The following is a 23,199-nucleotide window of genomic DNA, read 5'->3' as shown; positions in this document are numbered from 1 at the left end:
CCACGTTGAATAGCAAGGGAAATCCTCTCGAAAAGGAATTTCTTTGATTTTGAATCGCCTGATTCCGCAATAAGTCGTTTTCCGATGACATTAATGAAATCGATGGCTTCTTTGCACCAAGGGCCCAAGGTTTCAAAGGCTAAACCTTTAAATATATAATTTGACGAAATAATTGAACTATATTTGCTATGTTTGCGTTTGCAAGCCATTTCAGCGGCAAAACCTGAAACTTCAGAAGTTTTCAAAACGTAACTGTCTGCAAGTGTATCTACAATAGTAACGTCCCAAACTAAAGGTTGACCGTTAATCCATGGTACTAAAGTCATCTCATCTGGGCGTTTTCCATCATCCCGAGACAGTCCGTTTGGTTCTAAAGTTGAATTAACATGAATAGAAGTCAAAGACCGGTTGATAATAGAATTAATTTCAGTGTGTCTGGAAAATGTACCACTGCTTTTTGAACAACTTAGATCGTGGATACCAATTTTGTCAACTTAGGCATTGCATTTGCAATTTTGAATGTATGTACTGTAAGCTTTCCCGATTGGTGCGATTATTTGGGGATTGGTCTTCAACTTTTCTCCTCGGAAGGTATTTTGGCGACAAAATACAAAACAAAATTTTGTGAGAAAAGGAAAACCAATTGATCCTATATTGTGTTGTGTACTTTTATTTAATTAAGATTCTAGGAGAAGCCGTGCCGATTGAACACATTTCACTTAAATTTTATTCCACAAGTAATTGTGCTTTGGTGGTGTTTGGTCGCAACAAAACTTATAGATAAATGAGTGAATTTAATAAATGATTTTTGGAGGATGTTTGATTTAGGTTTGACTGAATAAAATGTGACTTGCGGCCAGTGAATTGAAATTTGAATAATAGATGAGTAATTAAGCTGAACAAATACATTTATGAACATTAAACCCCAGTTAAATTGACCACTCGCGAATCCTCATGGATCCTCTCGGTCAAGTTTGGAATAATATCGGGAAAAGTAAAAAGGAAATGTGTGATCTCTGATCAGAAACTCTTTTTAGGTGTCAAGTGTTTCTCAACGATCTATTTCCCATTAAGGGTGGCGTGACTGCATTTTGTGCCCAGCGCCGGTTTGCAGCTACTTCAATACGATGGAATAAATAATGAATGAAATATCTTTAATGGGTCTGTCACAATAGTGTTAATGTTATAAATTATAATGTTAGTGGAGATGGCAATGGTGATGTTAGTAGTCCAGTGTTCACAATAATGTTAACGGAATGTTACTCTTACAGCTGTCAACGTGGTGTGAACTGTCACTGCGCCTGCGCGTGCCTGAAATTCTCGATAGTGATTGGTCGATGTTAACGAAGATGTTAAAGAACCAGACATTTTCTGGATCTCTTAACATCGTTTCTAACATTAACATTACCATCACCATTATTGTGAACGGTTGAACGTTTCACCAATGTTCTGAAGATTAACATTCTGGCTAACACTAACATTAACATTACCATTAGCACTATTGTGACAGATACATAAAACTGTTTTGGAAAGGGTTGACTTGGCGAGACGTTAAATGTAAAATGAAAAAAGATATTTCAGGATAATGAATGTAAAAATTAAAAATTTGAAAAGAAAGCCATTTTCTTCATAAATCCTTGAAGAAAATTACTTACTTTTATTTTAGTGGAAGAAAAGAACTAATAAATTGTTGTGAAATTAAGTCTCTAACTCAGCTAATAAACGTCAAACAACTATCACTATGAATCAAATTTTAACGCAAAAATGGTTTTTACGTAATAGTGTTCTCAATAGCCGCGATTTTTTTCTGACGGGAATTCGAGTCTAGAATTTAGGGTACATTTTTACTTTGACAGGAATTCGTGTGCAGGATTAAAGGGCTTACGTCCAAGCCCAGGTATAAAATATTATGTTGACGGGAACTCGTGTGCATCTTGGACACCACATTTCTCACCCTCTTTTTGACCGAAATGGCCAATCAGTTCTGTTAAATATTCTTATAAATCAAAAATTAGTATAGTGGGAATTTTTTAGATTAAATTTAATTATAAACAAAATGGTTTATAGTAACAAAAGGTTTTATAAAAACTGCAGAGCCCTTCATCCCATTAATATCAAAACTAAGCCATTGTAAAATGGGAAAATGTATGTTATTCTGAATGTCACATTTTCAGGTTAGGTTGTTGACTAAATCGTACCCTCAACCCTCACAAATTTTGCCAATCTGTTTAGCTCTAAAACCGGATGTACCTACTTAAATATTTGCTATTTGTATTAAAAAATACTTTTGGTGTAAGGAACGAAAACTGGATTGAAAAGCGCGAATAAAACCCCATTAATGTCATAAATGACAGTTAATAATAAATTGAAATTGGGCATCTGTTTCAAAAAGGCGGCACGATAATATTGTTTTTCAAAGCTGGCTCGACCCGACAGTCATTTATACTTAGATACCCTGTATTTGTAATGCCATTCGGAAATGTTGGGCTATATTCTTCTATGCATGGCAGAAAGGAATACGACCAGTCTCTATTTTCTAATTAATACCATTTCGAAATGAACTTTCGTTTAGTATGTATTACATTTTTTGTAAAAATTCATTAAAAACTATCTTTACTCATTACTGCCACCATGAATTAAAAAAAAATCATAGTCTTCTAGAGGATACCGAAACTGTACTTTCAAGATAAATTTCCTTCTCAGAAAAATCTTCATTCTTCATTCGAGTAGAAAAATAATCTCCCTAATTTTTTTGATACTTAAGTATTGAACCCTTTTTGGAGTTGTGGTATAAGTAACAAGAAGAAATTTTATCTACTTTATATTCTTGTTTTCATTTTAACTCAATTGAAAAGAGAATTGTTATTGTAGATAGATATACACTGGCACTGCTCTGAAATTACCAATTTCCAAGTCTCTTTCTTTTAAATCGTTTTAGATCTTGAGCATTCGGAACTGCTCTCATTCTCAGAATATTGAAAAACGTAGACTGCAGTTCTTTTCGTTGCAGGAAGCACGAGAAATTGAAAATGTTTATTTTTGGGGCCACCTTACTAACGTAGCAACGTCAGATCTAATAATTTACTTCAATTACTGTTCATCAACCTTTTTAAATTTATTGGCTGTATATTCTGTAAAATAATAACTTCACTGATAATTTCGGTAAGAAGTTTTCTTTCTGGCTTATTTTAAATTGTGTCGTCATATTCAGGCAACGATCTGGATTTGAAAAATCGTCTCTCATGTCGTCGACGTCTCGGGAGTCAATATAGAAAAACGCTTCGAGTTCGGCGTCGATATTTCTCTTGGCCTTTCGACATGGTGATGTGTTTTTTGATGGGGATTATTCGAGACATCCACACAAGAGGTAATAAATTCAATGAATGGCGTAGTGTGTGGCATCGGAACGTCGAGAGGACAGCCTGATAAAGGATAATCCAGTCGTAAATCATATCGCTGTCAGTCGTGTCTTAAACAAGAACAAGTAAACGGTGCCTGTGTGGAATTACAGTGGACAAGTATAGCATGAAGACGACATCACTACAACTTGTCAACCGGCGACGGAACTCATATGTCATCCGGGGGAAGAGACTCGATTAATAAATTAGGTAGGGTATTGCGGGGCGGTAGCGTCACGACATTTTGTTTTGTGTGCTCCACCTGTTTTGTTCTTTATTTTCGTCGGCGAATTCAATTTCGGGCCAAATTGGGAAAACGTCCACTAAAGCGCCGGAGATATATTAGCCCGGTGCAGCGGTTTCACTGTTTGTAATTTCAGGAGAAGTCGTTCCAACTTTCATTCGGAGTTTTCAGATCGCCGACATAACGCAAACGACCCATTGATGCTGTGATCCGAAAGAAGCGAATCCTTCGACTAATCGACGGTAAGTCCGCCCCCTAATTAACCCCGCGAAATGAAAAAACTTTCACTCGAGCACCCACTCTCGACTAAATCGACATAACCCTCGACAAAAGGGAGGATTCTTACAACTTTACCGAGCTCATATTCCAACTTTCTCTGAAGAAATTTATTGCCGTTGAAACGCGACGCCGGCTTTTTCCTCAGCTTGTTTACAATTAAATCAAAAACCTCAAAAATCCCCCCGAAGAAAACGACACTGACTGTCAATAGACGACTACGACGCGGGCGGAGGATCAATTCGGAACGATCAGATGTTTATGGTGGTTGTAAATTAGGTAATTTCAATTTGCAGTTGCTTTGTGGTCGGGTCGTTGGGAACCTTTATTACATCGGTACATTGTTCACATATTTACGACTGGGGTTGGGGGCAGTCGAATTTTACGGCTCACAATTAAGTCCTGAGGTCGATTGGGTCTTAATCAACTTTGCTCCTTCCGGAACTCATTTTTCGCGGAATCGCGATGTAAGATTGGTGAAGTTTTGCTTTGATGATGTACCTACGAAGGTGGGTATACGAAGTTTTCTGTTGTGGATAAAAATAAGCCTTCACATAACCACATAAAATTTGTATCTTTGGAAGTAATCGGAAAGTTTATCGATAACAGAAAAAGTATACGAACTTCTGTGGGTTTCCACATAGCAATACAATAAATTTATGTGAATTAATCTGAACACAATAAAGTCATTTATACCGTACGTTTCATAAAGTTTATGGTATTAACAGCGGTTGTGAAAAATGAAAGCATCGAAAATGTGTGGCGCAACTTTACATTATCACACATAACCACAGTCAAATCCTGACATTTGAACAGAAATTGCAGGAATGTCCAAAATTTCACGCTGATGCTCATTTATATGTACGAGTATCATCGATATGCGCGTTTTAATACCTTTTGGAAAACTAACACTGTTTTTCCCTCTTTTTCTTGTAGTACGACTGCTGTTAGGAATTTTTGAGGAAGTCATTGTTCATTATTGTTCTACAGTTTAGTATAATCTTAAACGATTTAATTCACAAATAAATGGAGTTAAAATGGCGTTTTTAAGACTGAAGGTACTTGAGTAACCCTTTAAATTATCTATCTGTTAAATTTCACAAAAATCGGACCATCAATAATAGAGGTTAAAGACCTAAAAGTCTTAGGTGGGACAGCTTATACAGTGTGGTGATACAGTAAGGAACAAAATGTATAATTGCGTTATTTAATGTTTTCAAGCAAAACGCTCGGACAGGTCAATTTTATTTTTTAATTAGCCACCTTATGACATAAAATTTTTACTTAAGACGTCATGTATTTTTGCACAATGATGTCATCATTGGTTTTTTTAAATGACAACCCCTACTTTATTCTTCTTTTTTTTAATAGACCTTCCTACAACCTAAACGATGAATGAAAAAAATTGTTACCTTACATAATAATTTTACCCATTCATGCTAAAAAGAGCCCAATTTACAAACGAACTCGTTAAAAAATTATTATATTTTTTAAAATATAAAAATAAAAATAGAAAAAATAGCATATTACACTCGTTTCACAAGACATGGAGTCGAACTCGTTCCTTTACAGCACTCCTCGCTACACTCGTCGTGCCCTAAATCGTCTCGTTCGACAAAGACTGTCTTGTGCAACTCGTATAATTAACAATATACTACTGTGATTGTGACTCTATTTAATCCTTCAAGGAAATTTTCAACCTTGGTCAAACTGTCAAATGTATTTTGTAATGCTGTTTTTATATTCTACACAGAATATAAAACATTTCGAAGCACATTTATGTGTTTGCATATTGTTTTTTTCACTGACATTACCAGAAACTGGTCTTCGCAAAACAATCAGAAATGCTATCATCTAATTCTTCGGCGGTCAAAAGGTCATTCACGTAAGTAATTTGTTGTATGAATTTCATTCGAGTTGGCTGCAAAAGCTCGCCTGTGAAAAAGAATTGGTATGTTACTGTACGTGATGAACCAAATAAAAATACATACGTGTATATTGTGTCTTATGAATTTCACATTGGGACTTTTGAAGTGGTACGTTGTAACGGGAAGCGAGTTCCCTAAATCCGGAATGTACTGTATTTGTATTACTACTGATATCTAGATTTTACCATTTCTAAGAACGGATGAATTTCCAGAATACATGCTTGGTCAAGCTTAAACAGAAAAAAGGCACCACCACCAAAATGGACAATAAATGATGAACCGTTCTCGTTCGTTTTCTTATTTAATCCTATTTTGATAAAAAAATTAATTTTCGTTACTTTAAGCTCACAGTTACAACCTAGTTCTCCTCATGACAATTTTATGACAACGACACGTAAATCGAGAATGGAACGATTGTCATTTATTTTTAGTTCAGAAATCGTAAAATTTTATGCTGAAAGTCAACAACTTTATGTTTTGTTTTCAGTGCTTTGGTGATCATAAGTTATATTTAACCCAATTTACGTTGAAATCAATAGAGATTAGCATTTCCTTTACATGTACGAGTATTACGACCGCAAACAATGAAATTATCCTAATTACCAGTAAGAGAGAAAAATTCGATAACGTCGTAAATAGTTCTCAACTGGTTTTGATTGCACCTATAGTGACATAATATTCACAGATGTAATAATGGGATGTCACAAACAGCAACATATCGCGAATATGAATTTGGGGACCGTGAAATGATCTTATTCTGATGATCCTATTATCGTGTCACCGGCAACTTGTTTCTGTGACAAAAATTAACGCGTTAGTGGTGTAACGTTTGGCAGAGTTTTTAGCAAAATGGAAAATAAATATAAATAAAATTTTATGTGACGTTTTTACGAGGATCAACGACGTAATATGGGCCTTTAAACATGCCGCCAAAGTTAAAATAAAAAAAATTGGAATATTCTGTGGACTACATTTTTACCGTTCATTAAACCAAGACTGAATTTCACCAATGTAATTGAGACCTCTGGAACGTTAATTTCAATTTAAATTTCTGATTAAATCAATCCTATGGATGTTAGTCCTTGCCCTACTCGAGCACATACCCTTTCCTACATCTAACAGCCCACTTAGCGTACCGTCTTGTACTAATTCTTGTTTTAATTATTTGATTAATTCGTTTCAATTATTTTCTTAATTACTATAAAGCAAAATCTAGAAAATGTCCTTGGGTATTAATTATTATTATTGCATTCATTTCATTTCTATTTTGTCTCACTAGTTCATATTTTTTAATTTTAATTAATTAATTATTTATATGCAGAGAAGTTGAACAAATTTCAGTAAAATGAATTTTCATAGTTCTATATATGAAATATAGTTGTACGACTGTTTATTTATTCATCAACTTCTCTATACATTTCTAGTATTCAGGGACGGGCCGAAATCTTGAATTAAACCCCAACGAACTCCTCTACATTACATTTGAGGGTGATAAGTTACAAGATTACCACACCCTACTGTAAGTTCAGTACAGCAGGCTGCTAACAGTTTAATTACTTTATGAGAAAATATTGAACGACTAGAGATACATTAATGAACATCCATTTTAATAAACTCGTTTAAGCACGAGATTTTGCCAAGCTTCCACGCTGTAATTAAAACAAGAGAAACAATTGCTTTTTTCACGAACATTCAGTCGAATTTCTGGAAAAGCTTGATTGTGCATTCATTTTTTGTCAAAATTCAATTAGAAAAATTAATTGGCTAATTATTTATAACCTCTAAATTTTTAAATTAAAATTGATGTTTAAATCTAGATTGTAGGTCGAATGCGAGTTTATTAATCGTACATATATTGTTATACGAGTTGCATTGCATATTGTCGAACGAGGCGGTTTAGAGCACGACGAGCGTAGTGACTTAGCAAGAAGTGCTCTAAAAGAACGAGTTCGACAACATGTCTTGTGCAACGAGTGTAAGATGATATTTTTTCCGTCTCCGGCAAATTCCTCGAATGCAGTTGTTCGAAATCATATGCTCGAAATCAATTGCTCGAAAATGAAATTGCTCGATTGTAACTTTTCTCGAAATACAAGTTCCTCGAACTGCAATTTCTCGAAAATGTTTTGCTCGAATTTAAATGGTCGAAAATGTGTAATTGGAGTGTAATTAGTAATTATTAGTAACTACGGACTAGTCGTAATAATGACATTAATGCCTTCAAAATATTCCTGTAAAAAAATTACTTCGAAGCCATTTTTTTTTCGTATAAGCGATTTTTCTTTCTCGATTCTGTTATGTTATAATGCACTTACTAACCTTATATCCCAATTGAATATTGCATAAACTTATTGTTTTATAAAAAAAAAACTGTTGCGGCCTTGGAGAAAATAGTGGAATCTCAAATGCCTGCACCGGAAGATCGCTAATGGCCTTACCGCCTTACCGCAATTACAAATCCCACATCATAGATAAAACCAGTCTTCAGATTTTTAATATCGTTTGATTTAAAATCTAATTCATATTTTTCTTCGGTAATTTCGTTTATAAATGTTAGAAATGAATCCTCTTATCAGTGTAAAAATCAGAAGTTAAAAATTTTGTGTCAAACAGTTTTTTTTTTAATTTATTAAATGCAATACGGATGTGGCCTTTGTAATAACAATCACCGCATTATCCTGTGTATGATAATTACTTTCGAGCAAAACACTTTCGAGAAACTGCCGTTCGAGGAACTTGAAATTCGAGCAAAGTCATATTCGAGCAATTGACTTTCGAGCAGCTGATTTCGAGCAATTCGTCTTCGAGCAATTGCATTCGAGCAATTTACCCAGATTCATTTTTTCTACTTCAGCTTCATTTATTTAAAAATATAAAATAATCACCAGTGACTTTTATTTTAATGGAATTGGGTTGGTATTGACGAAGCAAATGTTGTTGCAATAATAATCTACCCCCTTAATAGTTTATTTTGATCCAAAACATGGATTCAGGTTCAAATGACATCGCATTTAACACTGAAATTTACTATCAATACCAACCACACATTCAATAATCACTAGAAACGATGCTATAAAATTGATCTTGTGCAACTGTTTTCGGTGTCACAAAATGCTCGTTGTGACACCGAAATAGAAAACATTTTTTATTTGTTCTAATGTTGTCTTTGTCAATATTCATGATACAATAAACGTACCGTGGTCAATACTTGCAATTAGTTTGAAGATTTAATCAAAGTAGCAAAGCAGAGTATTAATCAAAGTTGGTTTGTTTATTAAACCATCTATCTAAATCGTTAAAGTCGGTTTTTGATATTGTTGCGAATAAGTCGTAAAACTGGGTTGTCATAAATCAATAATAATCATCGCTTAACACACGCATATGCAAATTTCTTTTGTCGGGAAGACACTGCGCTCGGCTTACGTTAACCAACTGGCCATCCTCGTTCTGAAAGCTGTGTGCGGGCGTGAGAGTGAGAAAACATGATGTTTGGAAGATGCTAGGTAAGGGATATTACTTTAGAGCAGGAAATCCAAAAAGTTCATCTTCTTAGAAATATTAATTCTTCTGCTAATAAGTAATTATTCATGAAATGTTTTGGACGCACTGGAATCTGTCAGCGCTTCGGTCGTTTTATGGCTTAGCTGCATCGGCCTCACAAACAGAGTATAGTTCATTTAAATCTAAAGATCAATTCGAGACTAGTGTTACGTTATTTAATTAATTCCAAATAGTCAACTGATATCAAACGATCCACGCATTGGTAAATTATTACTCTATTATTATCTCACTTATGTGGTACCGTAATAGTTATTTTCATATGAGTAGCGCAGCGCTGTCAGATGACTTCAGGTATGAGGCCGAAATTTGAAGCACGAGGCGTTAGCCAAGTGATGCAAAACACGCCGAATACCTGAAAACTGATAAAGCACGAATATTGAATAACGTTTTTCGTGTTCGTTTGGACAAAATCTTAAAAAACATTAATTAATTCTAAATTTCGCGGTTATCTTTGACAGATGTCAAGTTAGGTATATAATCGGGAAAGTATATATATTTAGTTATATACCACTTTCCCGGTTATATATCTTAGGAAACGAACATGAAAATGATAATTTATTACCGCTTACATTAGAGCAACAACAAACAATGTCATGAAATGAACTGTATTGTATTGATAGAAAAGTTAGTTATATTTTTCTCCGAATAGCGTAACGATTCTAGATTAAAAAAAAATCATTGATAAGTGTGTTTAAGGATTTTTCTGTAAGTACTTAGATCCGATATTTACCGAATCGTGAAATACGGTTAAGCGGAATCGTAAAATGCGAACATGATTCAAGATTGGTTGTGATATTTTGTAATACATTATTACAAAATGCAATTTTACGTTGGCAGATATTAGAGTCTTGAGTACCGTCCCACATGATTTTTTAAAGAATTACGCAGTTAGTTCTTATTTATTTCTTCTTACGTTCATTTTTACAGAACAAGTGATCTTTTTATGTATATTTTATAATTTTTTATCTTCAAGATTAATTTCTTCGAGTTTGTTATACATTAAGATGTTGGCCCGGCTTCAGTCGGGTAGATTTCGCTAAACAGTAAAGTTAAAAAATGGTAAATAGAATATTTTCAGGGATAAATATATACAGTGTGGAAACTTTAACTGGAATAAAATTTATAACTTGGACATAGGTAATTTTTGTAAAAAATCCCGAAACAGGTCGATATTTGTTTTTCCCTGCCCATATTTTGACGGATATGGTTTTTGCATATCTGCTCCCGAAAGCTCGCAACCACCCCGAACTTTTTTTTTCAAATGGAAGGGTATGCCAAATGACACCTCCTTTGAAAGCCCACTTCGCAAAGAATACAACGCACTATTTGTTTCCTGAATATTTTCAAATCCTACGCCCTAAAAAATAAAAAAATTAATGCAACAAATGTTCAAAATGGACACCGTTTGTTTCTTGGCCAATTGCAAATCCATAGTAACATGCATCCCTTACGTTTTATAACATTTCCGGTGAGATTTGCCTAATTTCATGCCTAAAACCGAACAGTATTGAAGACATAAGCAATGTATTTGACATGGAATTAAGCAAATCACACCGGAAATATTACGAAACGTAAGGGATGCATGTTACTATCGATTTGCAATTTGGCAAGAAAAAAACGTTGCCCATTTTGACAATTGTTGCATTAAATAGAATTCAACTTATAAAATTGGTTTTTATTTTTTAGCACGTAGGCTTTGAAAATATTGAGGAAACAAATAGTGCGTTGCATTTCTTTGCGAAGAGAGCTTTCAAACAAGGTGTCACTTGGCGTACACTTCCATTTGAAAAAAAAACAGTTAGGGGTGGTGGCACACTTCCGGGAGGAGATATGCAAAAACCATATGCGCCAAAATGTGGGTAAGGGAAAAGAAAAATCGACCTGTTTCGGGATTTTTTACCAAAACCGCCTATGTCCAAGTTACAAATTTTATTCCAGTTAAAGTTTCCGCACTGTATACAGATTATGAATCACGGATCAGCTGTTTAAATCTTAACGTGTTTTTACGCAATCGATTCTTCAACGCCAACTTTGAACGCAAATTTAAATGAACACCCGATACTTAGAATAGATAAAAATTTACCTGGGCAGAGCCAGGAGTACCACTATTATTAATTAATAATTACTTACAAAGATAAAAAAAACATTGCGTTTTACCATATTCACGTAAAGGCTTCTTTGTAAAACACATTTTCAGTTTTTCCATGTAGAGCAACTGAAAATAGATGACCACTGTCACTGAGTATATGTACTATAAACCACCTAATAAAACTGACCATGAGAAAAGCAGTTTTCACGTAGGTCCAGGCCAACGTATTATTTCGACGTTCGGCCACATAAAAAACAAATAAAACAGTAATGAAAAACCGACTATGCATATAAATTGTGATTTAAGTTATTTGGATATATTTAAATATAACTGAGGTTACGACGCTATCATTAAATATCAAAAACTCTTCTTGCAAAATTTTCAACATTGAAGACCTATTAACTTAACCAACTTAACTAGGCCTATTAAATTTGATGTTTTGGAAATATGCCTGATCTGACACATTTTGAACTTAAATATAATAATATCTAAATGCTGTTCAAAAATAAAAAAACCATTGTGGTGCAAATAACACACATTTTTCATGACAGTTCCTATTACTTATCAGATCACAGTGACAGATAAGTCATTTGCACGACAATGTTTTTGAACAGCGTTCAATTATCGCACTTAAGAGTTTTCTGACAAATTCTACTAAAATGTTTCTTCATATAAAAAATTATTTTAAAATATAATTTCGGAACAATATCATTACATAATGAGTTGTTATTATTGCAGATGTTAATAATACATTGAATTGTCAAAGGTTGTCAAGCTAAATATAGCCTCAGTTTTTACATAATGTTAATTTAAAATTTGACAAAAGGAATATGACAATTCTTATTATACAGAGTGTCTATAAAAGAGCGTATATCAAGGGTCCTGTGGAATTCGAATTTATTTGATTGTTGCCGTTCTCTAGCATATTGTGGTATGTACCAAATAGAAAAACAGAGGTTATGTGAGTTCTTTAATGACAGACTGTTTTAAGATGAAAAATATTTAGAATATAGAAAAACTGAAGAAAATCACAAACGAAACAACTAGAACGTCGAACTTACTACAACACAACTGACGCTAAGATTTAATAATTTGACATCTGATTTGCCGGTTTCAACGGCTCGATATAGTTCGACACAATAAAATTATAGAGCAGCACAATTCCACAGGACTCTTGATATACCTACTGTAGCAGACACAATATTCGGACACCCAATAAACCCAAGCCAAGAGCCCATAATTAGTCCCACAATAGGAAGGGTGGGTTGGTTGTAAATCAATGGGAGATTGCAAACACGCTTATAAAAATTTCTTACGATAGACCGTATTGTAAAATTCCAGGGGCAGTTTAGTGATTTATGGCTGTGGTTACTGCTTATTGTTAACATAATTGTAGGTACTTGGTTTAGGTTTATTGGGTGTCCGAATATTGTGTCTGCCAGTATACGTTCTTTTATAGACACTTTGTACAACATATAATAGATAAAGACCGGTTCACATTAGAGCATTTGTCATTGTGTCAGAGAATGACCTTGTTCCAATTATACCTAAAATTTGATGCCCCCTAGTGGCTATACTAGGAATTTCCGAGACAAATCCCATTATGGCAATAATTGCCTGATGGTCATATACTCTCGATTTAACAACATTCCCTCCGAATCCCTCTTGTGTCAATTCGTGCTGTTTCCTTGTGAGTGCTAATGAATTGGACGTAGTAGCAGTGGTTTTTTCTTTATCTCTAGAAGTCAATTTGGACGTCGGAAAGGTTTATGGACACTATCAGTAAATAGAAAGGCTTGATAAAAGACGATCGTTGCTAATGATGGCTTGATGAAGAACAAGAATGAATTCCTTTGGAAGAATGGTGTTTTCCACGAAATGTCTTAGTAATGATTTAGTAAATGTTTATTTTTATCGTTCGTATACCCTACAATGTTTGAAAAATAATTCCTTTACATAGAAATTGCAGGGACTGAAGTTTTAATTTTATATCTGATCTACAAAATACATATTTGTATGCCAGATGGAGTTAAAATTGTCAAGATTACATAATCTGTCAGTTCTGTCAAGATGACACTTGAAGCAGCGCCAGCGGTTCAAGAATAAACTAATATTATCTTCAGATTGTGTCGATTGTGTTTATTTTCTCGCAACCAGTGTGAGATTTTTAGTAGGTTCCTAATGGAGAAAAAGCCGACTTACAATGTATGTGGTCCAGATTCGAATTCGATTTTCGCTATAAATACAGTACATACACTTCTGACTTGAATATTTTTATACCGTTTAAATTTAGATGCCGTTGACTCATCTAAAATACAACAAATAAATCACAGGTTATTCTGCAGGAATCGGTGTTTGCCGCTTTTGCATAACACCAACTGAAGATAACATCCTCCAGCGCTTCCCTTAGCTCCATCGCTGCGAAAATGATCCCCCACGCACGCCGGCTGCAATCTCGTTTTTAGCGCATTTTTATGTCGATGCAAATTTTTATGGTTTCGTCGACGGTAAACTCGTGTTTTGATAACAATAATCTGGAACATTTTGTTATTGTAAAAGTGCGCCTGCGAAAAGAAGTAATGGTTTTATGAGTAAGGAAACTGAATGGTTTATATTTAACGATGTATTTATAGCGGATATCGAATTTATTATGCAGTTGAAATGCCGGATGTAAAAATAGAAGGTTTTTTTCTTCTTTTCGTTGAGAGAATTAAGTCGTCGGTTGGTGAAAGTAAATCGCAACTATATTTATTTGTCGATCGGATCTTTAAATAATCCGATCGAGGATGGTTTCAAAATAAAATTAAATTCATAATAAACAGAGTTTTCAATTCGATAATCAAATCTCACGAAATTCATAACAACTGCTTTTCGCCTGTGCTGGCACGGGACTCGATTCCCATTCGGGAATTTTTTTGCTCGTTAAAATGAACTATGATTGTTTGAAACATGATTTTATATTTATCTGTTGAAAAATGAATAAGTTTAACGATTTCGAACTTTCCAAGGGATCAGGTATAAAATACAATACGTACATATTAACCATGACGGATTTGCCTCACTAGATTAATTCTCATTACTTTTCTGTTAATGCATTTAATATGCAGGCAACTTATACCAGGTGTCCCGCGAAAAGTTCTAATGGGTTTATCTTTGTCTACAAATTTCAAATTTTAGGATGACTCATTCTGTAGGGGTCTAGCGGGACGTTGAATGTACGGTTGTCCGTTACTACTCCTCTAACAGTCCTTAACCTCTAGCACTACATTTTTAATGCTTAATTATGAAAGAGGACATACTTTTTACCACCTCTTTGTAAAAAAAGTGTTAGATTACAAAGGAAAGTTTTTGAGATATTTAACTTTGAAGTTTAAAAAATTGAATTTTCAAACGTGTTTCAACAGTTTCAGGAAAATTAGAAATTATCTTAATTTTAATGAGCCACCGTTATATTTGACCGTGTCGCCGTCCCATAGGTACGGTGAACTCTTAATGTGATCAAAATTAGGTTATAACAAACAGGTGCAACAAACAAGCTCGCGTGAGATGTGTAATTTCCTAATGCAATAACGATAATTAAATAAACAATAATAATTAACAATAATGTGTTTTGAAATTACTCTTGAGTAAGGGCTGAAAATGGTAGGGGTGAAATTAGACACATATTGGGGCGTATTCTGTAATTTTTAAAGGGGCGTTAAAATTTTAGCGTCGTTTAAAATTTAAAATTTCAAGCCCTGATTGGTCATTGCTATGACAACTTAATTTAACGCCCTTTAAAATTTACCGAAGCAGTTACGGAATACGCCCCATTGTATATGGTATGTTTTTTAAACGAGGAGACAGCTAAAAATCAAGGGGTGATCAAGCGATCGTGCACGCCGTAGATCTTGACTGATTAACCGGTCATCATAAAACTGCCGCAAATAACGAAGACCCTCCCGAGCTGTATGGGCTGCAGCCCCGTCCTGTTGAACGTACCCATGGGTCAATTCCTTATCGTGCAGTTGATTCATGAAAACATCGAGAATGTAGTTCCGATACCTTTTGGTTGTTACGCAATCTTCAAAAAAGAAGGGTACAATCAATCTCCGAAGGAACATACCAACTCATACTCCGATTTTTAAAGGATGCGGTGGAGCTTCACGAAAGAGGGTTATCTGCACTCGATATTCTCATTGTTTGAGAGTGTCTGAAAGCGCACAGATGGAACCGCGCTTAATCAGTGTAAAAGGTACGATCGAGAATCTCATCGTTATTTAGGAAATTATTATAAATCAATTACAATAAGCAAACTTTTTATTGTAATCTGGGGGCAGCAGGTGACTCTTGTGGAGCTACCGACTAAGATCTCTTCGTACAATTCTTTGACAAATTATCAGTGATAGTCAGTCTGTTGCGACACTCGCCTGAAGGATAATTGAAGTTCATCTTCATTCGAGGTTGGACAGCCTGAGTGTTTTTCTCAGTATGAACTTTAGGCCAATGACTTCCAGGCGACAACGAAATTATTGCAACTACGTTAAGTTACGTCTCCAAAAAAAATAAATAATCAAATTTATATTGCTAAAGACATCACGAAAACGGGTATATACGAATATTCAGCTATATCAGTTATTTATTTGGAAGAAAACCTCTGACTTCAGTGTTCTTTTTAATATAGCGACCGGGCTGAGTGACTGTTTGCCCCATCTATTCTGTCCGAGTGAGTTGGACTGATCATATGGAAAAGATATGTTAAAAACACATTTTACAACAATTGGTGCCAATAAATAAAAATAATAAAAATGTAAAGGACTTTTACATGTATTATTTTTTAGATAATAGTTATTTACACAATTAGTGGGATAAAAGCAATATTGCAGGATTCGAGTGTGAAGATTGCAGATAACGAGGGTGTTAGCCCGAGTTCATCTGTAATCACACGAGTTTCCTGTAATATGCTTTAGCCCACGTGTTATGTACAAAATTTTATCTAAGACCGCCCCGAATTAAAAAAAAGGTAAATCTTATTTATTTCCGGCAGTTTCATTACACCACCACTCAGTGGAATAATAACTTACTTATCCCACTGAGTGGAGTAATGAAATGCGTCCGGTAATGAAGTTCCTTATTCCACTCAAATGACTGGGATAAGTGTCATTTATCCCACGGGATTAGATAATAGTATATTATGATACGAGTCTTATAAGAAGCATTTTATCGCACGCACGGTTTTAGAGCACGACGAGCTTGCGAGGAGTGCCCTAAAGGAGTAAGTGCGATAAAATGCCTTATAAACGAGATATCATACAGTATTTTTTCTACTTTGCCACTTTTTCAATGAAAAAAAAAAATTTAAAATTTAAAACCGTTAAAGTTGAAGGATTCTACCCAAGGTCGCGTCTGCGGTCTGCCGCGACACCACAGTATCCGTCAAAATTAAAAAATTAAATTTCACTATTTTTAGTATTATTATTATATCACGCCTTTTCCTATTACGATACGCAAAACAGTATCGTAATAGCATCAGTACGAACGCAAAGTAGAAAAATGGTTTTTTTTATACTTTGCGTTCGTTAATAGGTTATTAAAATTCGTAAAAATACAGATGAGTCCATCGTGGATTTTCCTAGTAATCAGATCAGTAAACAAATTTTTTAAAACGTGAAAACACATGGTTTTGTGTGTTAAATCCAGCACGTAATTGACATAAATGAGTGAAATTAGGGAAGCAGCCCAAGCTTACAGCAACAATCTGCTACACGCTACATCGCGGGAGAAATATGATGAATTTGAAACTTGGTGTATTTTGTGTTAGGAAAAAAGTGAAAGAAATAACTGAGGAGGTAGTTTTATTAAATTATTAGACACTCGAGAAAAAATAGACTTTTTTGTTCGACACTGTCAGAATTTGAGAATTTTCTCCTATGTGAAAGGATTTTGATAAATGTCACCACGTATCAAAACGAAACGTCAAGCTAATTTTAAAAATTTTAGCGATTTGCAGCCTTTAAGGGGCTCGTCGAACAAAAAAACGTTTATTCTAAACGCAAAATAGAAAAAAAAAAGATTTATAAGTCCTCCAGCTTATGAAGTCGTCACTGAATGCTTAAAAGGGACGATTAAAGTGAAAAAGGATGTGGATATTTCAAATTTTATTAAAATGAGCCCTTTTCTGAAAGATGTGGAATATAAACCGAAAAACTCTAAAGTCTTTACGAAACAGGATGTTACGAATTTCCTATTAGAGACCCTCGATGAATATTACTTCTACACATGAAGATATGCATCTATCAACAGTTTTGTTCTAAAATTCCCTCTGAAGTTTATAATTATTGAAAGAGGTAGTTGTGATAATGGGCCTAGGAGGAGCGTGTCGACGTGAAGAATTGGCAAAAATGACTCTGCATACAATTAATGATGAGAAAATAATGTTAACTGTCAGTGTTTATGACAGGAAATTATGTAGGCTTAACATTTACTGCTGTTGATGGAAATGAATATATGAGTTGTTATTGAAAATATGGAATTCTGCGATTCCCAACTAGTCGCAACCGACTCTTCACATACTGCAACTCTAAGTAGGCGTTGAAGAGTCGCTTGTGAACGCACCACGGATTAAAGATCACGGATCAGCTGTTAAAATCTGACTTCACTTTTTGCGTTGTTACTCTTCAATACCAACTTTGAGAATAAATTTAAAATTAAATGGTGAAACTTTTTTCTTTTTCTTTTTTTTAATACATTTTGGTTTACTTTCAAATGGCTTTAGTATTTTAATAGTATGTGAAATTTAAATGGTTGTAATAGACAATTTACAAATAAAATGTTATTTGCAAAAAATAGTCTGAGCATTACTTTAATAGGGATATGTTATTTGTTATTTATGTTATAACAAGGTTCTTTACTTCAATAAAAATTAAATGAAATGTTCAAAATGGCCTCCAGAGGCAGTTAAGCAATTACACAATTAATTACATATCAAAATTACAAATGTTAAGTGAAATTTCAGCCTACTGAAAATTTAAAATTGAAGAAAACGGAATTCAAACGTTTTTTTGCTAGCTTATTCCTTGCTTCTGGTTATTAAATTGAAATTGTTTCAATACAGTATCATATCCCACAACTTGACTACAAAATTTGGTTGAATACTTTCATGAGGACAAAAGTTAACAGGGGTTTGAAAAATTAGCATGTAAAACCCTATGGCCAGTCTTAAAAAAAATCACTGTATACATATACATACTTGTATACAATGTGATCAAAAAGAAAATAGATCAGAGCAGGCGTTGCAAATTATCATGTCATGTAGCGGAATTCTCTGCAAATAAGCGTTCAATGCATGGGCGTAGACAATTTATGGTCTTAAACGCTACTTTATAATAAATCTTACCTGGAATTTTAGACGTTGGAATTATAAATATGCATTTTATTATTATTATCTAATAATGGAGAAAATGTATAAAATAAATAAGAGCAACATTTTATAATTTAATAATAATTTAGCAGTTTTATTGCCGAACGCGACGTCACTAGTAAGCAGATTTTTCGCGGAAATGTCAAAGAAACGTTAACGATGTGCTGCTATTAACCTAGAAAACAACTTTCCGATTTCGGCAAAGTTTACAGACGTTTACTGTAATTGTAAGCAACAATTATCCCAGAATAAATGGTAAAATGGGTTTTACCGTTGAAGATAAAGGATTCATTATTAACAAATAATTAATTCATTTTAGTCAATTTAAAATCTCCCAATTTCTCGCTGGACAAAGTATAGAACATGTGCTTTCTTTAAAGAATTGATATCTCGATCTATTTTACTAATTTTGGGAACAGAATTTGCCGTGGAACGCTGAAATTCCTGCATCCTGCATTACACTCCCCGTCATGTCAGTTTAGCGAAACAATTTCCGTGTCCTGGGACGTGTTTATCTGACAACCACCGTACGACACAACCCTTCCGTCCGATAAAATTCACTCAACTAACAAAGGCGATCGCTTAAAGCCGCGTCGATTTGCTAATTGACTTGCTCGTCAGTTTTATCGTTGCGTTTACGTCCGTCCGAACCGTAATCGACAAAACTACGCGGCTCTTCCGTCTAGATGAGGTTCACTTCGTTCCGGAGATAGCACGCCAGATCCGTTGGATGACTTCACGTCTTCGCTTGATTAATCGCTCGACTTCTTTCGATAATTACCAGAAACCGAGGACTGAAGTGGGGCAGACGTCGGAGCGATCGGTCTGTGTCGTCGTCGCCGTCGTCGTTATCGAACAGAAAAAAAACTATTTAAAATACATGAACCATGCATTCTGCTGGTTGATTATGAAGTTGGACAATTTTTACTGCGGCGTCTCCATGAGAATGGACCTGGCGAAAAAGACGACGAAAGAATGAATGTCGCAAAGGATAATGAAATCTCTAAGTCGTAAAACATAATTCGTACGGAGGCTCATTTCGTCAAAAGGAATATGAGAAATGGGAGAAAAAATGTAATAAGGTGCATTTAAAAGAAGTTTGAGTCAAAAGTGAAGATTTAATAAAAATACACTCGCAGACTGAACAATTTAAGATACAAATTGTTAAAAGTTACGTATTTGAATAAAAATAGGAGATTTCGCGATAAAGTGAAATATTAGTCAAAAGAAAAGGGGGCGGCGGAGGCATCAGTGTAACTGATAAAACATCTCTCTATCTATCTATCTATCTATCAAAAAATGCTTCTTTTGCACGCTGATCGTTAGAATTTGGTTACTGATACCAATACCTTCACTCTTATTTTTAGTAGGTACATGGTTTTCTTAAGTTTAACTAATTGAAGAAGTTGTTTATCATAAAACACTAGCTTTTTGATGACAAAAATGAACTACGAGTAATTAATGTAAATGTTTATTTTGCTATTTGTGTTTTTTCTAGATCGTTATTGTGGTGGATGTGTATTTGCACGCAGAGTGTTGAATATTTTAAAGCCGACAACTTATAATGATGAAGTCAGTGTTGACGATATTACAGTACAAAATATAAAAATTTCAACTTTATACAAATCTTTAGTTGTGATCTTGATACATTTTTTATGAGCGTGACTTACTGTTAAATAATAAAACGATCAAAAATAATTTCAGTGTGTTAACTGGAGATTTTAGTACATATTAACATTAGAATTTCGCATATTTTGCAGAAAAATAATAACGTCTGCCTTCAAGTCGTAAGGGATAAAACAAATTGTTGTCAAACATATACCTAAAAAAGCTTGCCTGGAAAATATATTTATAATTCTTGTTGACAAAAATAATCTTTTTACTGAGTACAATCTATAAGTATTTATCAAACTATTTGGGAATAAGCATGATTGTTATTGTTTCAGGCAGCCAACCTTAACTCGATCCACATATACATATTTTTATAAAAATAATATTCCCAGGTTTGTTTTTCATGTGTATAATATTGTAGAAAATACTGACGGAACTTTTTTTTATTAATGATCAAAGTTTAAAAGCTGAAAAACTGTTTGAAAACTTTCTTGATACATACCTATATCTAATTGTTGAACCTATGAATATCTGCTCTCTTTAGAAAAATAAACGAAAAATTAGATAACTGATTTAATGACAAATTAAGTCAAATACAGGGAAAATTTTATGATTTAAAAAAAATTGCTAATATTAAAGGTGCAAAATTCAAGACACACAGACAATTAAATCGTCGTGAGATTGAAAAAGTCAAAATAGTATATTATGATACGAGTCTTATAAGAAGCATTTTATCGCACGCACGGGTTTAGAGCACGACGAGCGTAGCGAGGAGTGCCCTAAAGGAGTAAGTGCGATAAAATGCCTTATAAACGAGATGTCATACAGTATTTTTTCTACTTTGTCACTTTTTCAATGAAAAAAAAAATAAAAAAAATTTAAAACCCCAAGGGCACGTCTGCGGTCTGCCGCGACACCACAGTATCCGTCAACATTAAAAAATTAAATTTCACTGTTTTTAGTATTATTATTATATCACGCCTTTTCCTATTATATACGCAAAACAGTATCGTAATAGCATCAGTACGAACGCAAAGTAGAAAAAATATATTACATATTAATCATGATAAAAAACATAGTAGTTTGTTGTATCGGGTGTTCATTTAATATTCTGGTAGCATTACCTGTGGAAATATTTTGTTTTTGTTAAGGCACGTCGTCGTTTGAACTTCCGGTTAGTAAAATTAGAGTAGAACTGTCACATTTTGACATTTCCGTTCAGAGACGTTTATTTTTTGCTGGTGTTCACGTTAGAGCAGAAAACGTTTTTGATTGAAAGTTATTTTCGCAATCGCAATGGTTTGAAAATGAATGATTCATGGATCTACTCCGTACAAAACTGCTTAGAGTTTATCGCCGAATTTCCCAATGTTATTGTTGACGGAAAACCTTCGAAGATAACCTGAGCCGGTGTGTAAAGTTGTTTGGTGAAACTGGAGGCGTTTACCAAAGAAAAACCACAGGTCGGCCGCTAAAAGGCACTGCTGCAGGTATTGAAACTGCAAGGGAAATAATGCAAAATGCGCCCCACACTTCAATACGTCAGTTATCGCAACAAACTGAACCTTGTGTAGGAAAGTAGGAACGTGCCACAAATTGTTACGAAAAGATGTACAGTTGTATCCTTACTGTATGACAGTGGTAATTGAAGGTAATTTTCATGATTTCAAAATCATTTTTTTTTTAAATTAATTGCTGGTTTTAGGCAATATAGATGCAGCAAAGTATCGACAGAAAATTTTGGAACCATTTTTTGAGGAACTGCATGCTGATGAACTGCAGGAAGGATACTTTCAACAGGATGGAAAAATTAGAGGAAAAATTGAAGAAATTAATAACGCCCCGAACATGTTAGAAAATGTAATAAATGCATTAAAAATGCGAACATTAAAGTGTAGCGAAGAAGAAGGTAGACATTTCCAGCACCTCGTTTAATAAATTGATTAATTTGTGCGTGAATTGTAATTGTGTTAATTTTTATCATAATTCGTGTCATGCTGTTATTTTATAGTGAGGTTATGTCGTATTTTAACGCTGCGACATCCGTTTTTCAAAACAACAGATTTCCATAGGTGATGCTACCAGAATATTAAATGAACACCCGATATAAACTTTAGCTGATAATGTTGACAACGCATGAAACGTCGGCAATAAAGGTGGCATAATGTTAACTAAAAAGGAAGAAAAAATAGGGGTATTATTATTATTATTATTAACAAACTACATATAAAATTAATATATAATTAATCAACTTAAGTACATAACATTTTTGTTTTACAATACAAACATTTCCGATAATAATGCGGAATCTGGAAAAGTGCCCCGAACGATTGCAGCGTTTCCACCTTGAATGGCATTTATAAATAGTTATCCCGTTCATATTTAAAAAGTATACATGCAGCTTGTAACAGAAATAAGTACATTAATTTGAACTGGTAATAAAACTCATCAAGAGCAACAACTTTTCTAAATATATTTTTTTTTGTAAACGTTCTCGTTAATGAGTTAAAATTGTTTAAAATTTTCCACAAATTTCGCTACCCGACACTGGAAACTATGCTATCTGGTCGACAGGAATACTCGACTAAACAAGAAAGTGTAAACTAATTGTTATAAATATTGCGATGATTGTTCAAAGTATCTGTGACGACCGTTTCTAAGTATTTTTACAAAAACAAAATTATACTGTCCAT

General features: G+C 34.1%; 1 protein-coding gene and 1 long non-coding RNA gene across 5 annotated transcripts in view; one reads left to right on the top strand and one right to left on the bottom strand.

Moving 5' to 3' along the window:
• Positions 1 to 23,199, bottom strand: part of Dgk (diacyl glycerol kinase 1) — a 166,574-nt gene that overhangs the window by 25,616 nt on the left and 117,759 nt on the right. The window lies entirely within an intron of this gene.
• The window catches only part of LOC138124579 (uncharacterized), a 67,736-nt gene continuing 48,286 nt past the window's right edge, over positions 3,750 to 23,199 (top strand). The window contains exons 1-2 of the long non-coding RNA XR_011157199.1: positions 3,750 to 3,764; positions 3,814 to 3,884. This is a non-coding gene — a long non-coding RNA (uncharacterized lncRNA). The remainder of the gene's footprint in view (positions 3,765 to 3,813; positions 3,885 to 23,199) is intronic.

Source organism: Tenebrio molitor, chromosome 2 (genome assembly GCF_963966145.1).
Source record: "Tenebrio molitor chromosome 2, icTenMoli1.1, whole genome shotgun sequence".
In the NCBI taxonomy this organism is placed as follows: Eukaryota; Metazoa; Arthropoda; class Insecta; order Coleoptera; family Tenebrionidae; genus Tenebrio; species Tenebrio molitor.
The sequence above is the reverse complement of the archived record's forward strand: the minus strand, read 5'-3'. Positions and strand labels throughout refer to the sequence as shown.